Here is a 4,458-nt window from a genome sequence, read left to right as displayed (position 1 = left end):
TTATACCACCAGCATAAACACTCAAGTGTGCGGTGATACCAAGTGTAATACCAAGTCCTGATTTAGTCTCACAAATTAAGTCTGAAATTATTCAGCCATTAAAAATGATGGCTGAAAAGACTGGAAACTTGGAAGTACTTACAGGTAAGAAAGAAATCAAAACAGAAAATTGAACTTGAAAGACATGGGTTTATGACCAAGTCATTTGAGACTAAGGTTGCAGAGGTAGCTCATGTAGTAACATAGTAAAGGTCCATAACATTTCTAAGGCAGAGACCTTTTCTGAGAGACATTTTTCAGACAGGATACTATCAAACCACCTCAGAATTAGAAGTAAGTACAAAGGTCGGGAGGGTTGACGCTTTTTTCAGTTTTGTCTATGCTATTTTTTCTTCTATCCTCAGTGCCAAGTTAGAACCACTAGAGGGGGCCCTTGACACATGCCAACCTCTCATTTTTCTCACTGGCTTTTCAAAGTACTGTTTCTTCTCATCCTTTATTAGAAGAGTTTTGGAGCAATGAGAAGGTTGAGATGTGATTTTGAGAGTTCTCTGTTGTAGGAGTTTATGAACCAAATGTTTACCACTTGCAGCTCAGTCATAAATGGGATGCTTTTAGCCAAGGTACCTAGGGCTTACAACAGGCTGTATTGCTGTGTAGAAAGCTCTCCCGCAGCTATTTAATGGGATCTTGTCAACAAAATGTCAATCTTTGCAACAGCCCTATTGTTTCTCCTCAGAGCAGTTTTTATTGCCTGTGCCTTCAGAATCTCAACCCAGAAGAAATTATCCTAGTTTTACTATTTACTATTTCTCTTTTCGTGCATGCCTTAAATTGACTGCTTCATTTTACAATTTCTAAATCATCTCCCTAGAAGTCCTGGAGTCTAAATTAGGGTCTCTGATGTTCTTTCACACAGTGTTTGCTCATTTGTTTTCTAATAGGTCACCTAGCCCCTGTAGATTTGTAAAAGGCACTATTATCCTCGTTAGGATTGTTCCAGAAGTCCATTTTCGAGAGTCCTAAGTATAAATGGTTCTTCCCCTCAGTGAGTAGGTATGTAGGAACATGCGTGCATGCAGGGCACCCCTGCCTTCTGTACCTAGGCGAGGTCACACAGCAGGTAACTATAAAGCTAGTCCTCCTATGACTGATTACAGGTATTGAGCATGGCCTGGTGAAGACGTGGTAACTAAGGAGCAAGTAGCTAAATAAGCAAAGTGCGGTTTTAGTTCTGAGATGAGAATGTCTTGTCTTTGATCTCAATTGTGAGATTAAAGCTCCCTGTAGCGGAGTGGCAAAAATGTCTTCCCAGTAATCTTTACCCTTTGTTTTCTTTTTTCTTGTTGACATGCTCCTGGGGTGTCTGTCCATTTAAACAGACTTTGATTGCAGGTGGTTATCTTGATTGCTTGGGGGGGAAACTGGAGAATTACAATCTTTTGGAGATATTTCCTTTGCTGTGTATTGATTTGTACAGGCTAGTCATGTGTAAGCAACTTAGTAGTTGTCAATCACGTACTAAGTACCTGGCAGGTCCTTTAAACATCTCCAGGAAGGGTAAAAACTTTCAGGTGGGTGGTGTCAACCCCAGTCTGCAGAGGAGGAAACAGGTTTGGTGGCGTAACTGGCCTAAAAGTTCTTGTTCGAAAGTGGTGGAGCTGAGGGTACAATCTGGGCTCAGCTTACTCCACCAGACCTTTCTGACCTCCATTTTAAAACTCAAAATGAAGTCATTGCCAACACTTGCAGATTGACTAGCCACAATGAAGAGTGAAAGGCACCTCGGAACCAGTGGGTTTCAGAGCTGTCTAAAATTTGGGGTGTATTTGTGGAACTTTGTTATTTCCTGCCTGTGCCTCCTGCCCCTTCCCTCCATGTCCCGTTCACAAAAGCAGGCAGCTTTGTTGCATCCTGGGTTATGCGATCTCTTTCAGAGGGCACCTGAGAAGGAGTTGCAAATCCAGAGCTCAGAGCTGCTGCTTCCTTCTCACTCCGTATGATGCCTATTTTGTCTTCGCAGAGTAGTTTGCTGGCTGAGCACCTTTGCTTCTATGTTCTCCAAGAGTTAACCTTCAGCTCCTCTCACCTCCCCCAACTCTGTTCTCTCCTCCCAGCTTAAAAAAGGGAAAGGTTATGGGCTGGACTGGAAGGGTTACAGGCAGAACACTCCCACCCCACCCCCTCCCTGCCCCCGCCCCTGCCCCTTAGAGCTCCGCTTTTCCTAAGGAGAGCTGGGGTCAGTTCTCCGGCATCGTTCAATTCTGAAGAGCAGGACTATGATTTTGCCTCCTCCTTTTTGTCTTTTGGCCCTCAAATCATTTAATTATGCTTCTCTTTGTAGTTTGCATGTATCGGAGGGATTTTAGAGAAGAAACTTGGGATATTTAAGGTAGGAAGGGAAATGGAAGTTGCTCTAAGAAGAGTTCCAGGTTGCCAAACTATTAGACACATTAGTGCAGGGATATGGGGTAATAATTGTATTTGCCCTACAGAGTTTTACCCCACCCTAGGACTGACCCTAGCAGCTAGATAAGAATCTAGACTAATTTAGTCTGAACTCTGTCTAGAAATGTATGCAAGACTCCATATACTATTTCATGAGCACACTGGAGGGCTTCTAATCTAAACCTATGTTAACCCAAGCTTTGCCTCATCATCAAATTCACTGGGGGTGGTTGTTAAAAATGCCTTTTCTCCAGGCTCTCCCTCTGGAGATTCTCAATCAGCAGGAACATCTATTGGCCTCGGAGTGGGGTCAGACCTGATGAGACTTTTGAACTTTGAAACAAAGTTTGGTCTGTGAACCTGGGAGAAATCATTTCTGAGGCATCCATACCAAGGAAAGCGCCAGAGTTTTTTGTTTCAGTTTTTACCCAGAGGAAACTGAAGCTTTCACTTTAATTAAGGTTACCTTAACTAAGGTAACTGTTGGGGCAGCAGCTAGTTACAGAAGAGGAGTCTCTGCAACTGGGAGAAAACCTCGGAAAGAAAGGCCCCCAAGCTAGAGGGCTGGGATTACTGGCAGGAGTAAACCCAGGTCTCCTACCTCCGGGCCAGCACAGCGGTAGTTGCCTCCCCCATTTACTGGGGGCTTTTTAAGCGAATGCCTATTTTGATAAGAAATGGTTTTAAAATTTACAAGCTTAAGTCACCAAGAGCCCTTCTCAGTAAGAGAGACCTGAAGAGTCTATGCCTGCAGGCAATTCCGTGGGCAGGATTTGGGGGGTGGGGGTGGGACAGGGGAATTACAGTGTTTGCAGCTAGAGGACTCTACAGCTGCTCACCTCGGCCCTGATACCTTTCTTACAACCAGTGGTATTCTAGGGAGCTTTCGTTGAAAGCCAACGGCCAGAACCCAACATCTGGGAAAGGGTCAACTCTGTGGTGGTCTCCTCTAGCCCAGCAGTGTGAGTCCTGCCACCTTGAAAACAGCAGTGGCCCTTGTCCAGCAGCCTGTGCTAGTAGGAAGCCCTAGGCCTGAGTCTGCCACAGGCCTCACTCTGACTCACCTTCTCCTCCACATGGAGTCATCTCATTAAGGGGGAACCAGTAGGGTGACAAGGCTGATTCTATAGGGCAATAAAACCGTAACCTTTGAGGTTATCATTTCTAGTGAACAAGAATCATTTCCAACTTACCAATCCTCTAATTTTCTATAAGTTAAACATCTAGTTTTACAGAATTGGGGCCCAATTCAGTAGTAAAGAGTGAGTCAAAGTTGCTTTTCCCTAGAACAGGGGTTCTTAACCTTTTTTGTTCCACAGACTTCTTTACCAGTCAGGTGAAAACCACGTGTCCTTTACTAAGTCCACACTATATTGTGGATTGTTAATTAAAATCACACCTGCACCATCACGTCCCCACAAGAATGCTTTCTTGAGTCTCAATTCACGCTCACGGGGCCCTTGTTAAGAATCCCTGCTCTAGAGAGTCAGATGACCCTTCAGGGGCTTGTTGGGAGGGCCGTTCCTGGTGCTCAGGTGTGGCTTGGAAAGAGCATCCAGTAAGCCGCGGCGTTCTATCTAAGTATGGGAGACATTTCCTAAACCTCTTAAATTGCTCTGACCACTCGCCCTTGCCCTCAGACGTGTGACCTTGAGGAAAGTAGCTCAAGGACTCTTATGGTTGTAGGGGAGGGTTGGGGCCTAATAGAGAGCAACCCAGGTCAAGTACAGTTGAGTGGTAAGGGTCCTGGGGAGGAAGGGGAAGTGTGGACGACGGTGGGGAGTTTGAGATCTGCGCGGTAGCGTATGAATGGGTAGATTTGGGTGGTGACACTGGTTTTATTCCACACGCATTTGATGTAAAAGCCTGTGAATTAGGTGTTATGATTAAATCCATTTTACAGATGAGGAAACTGAGCTTAGAAACAAGCCCAGAGTCCCCCAACTAAGAACTGATGAAGTCCAGAGTTAATCCAGTCCTGTGTGGTCTCCTGCTGCTGGGGGTGAGGTA

The sequence above is a fragment of the Dasypus novemcinctus genome, chromosome 6 (assembly GCF_030445035.2).
Source record: "Dasypus novemcinctus isolate mDasNov1 chromosome 6, mDasNov1.1.hap2, whole genome shotgun sequence".
Classification (NCBI taxonomy): domain Eukaryota; kingdom Metazoa; phylum Chordata; class Mammalia; order Cingulata; family Dasypodidae; genus Dasypus; species Dasypus novemcinctus.
The sequence above is the reverse complement of the archived record's forward strand: the minus strand, read 5'-3'. Positions refer to the sequence as shown.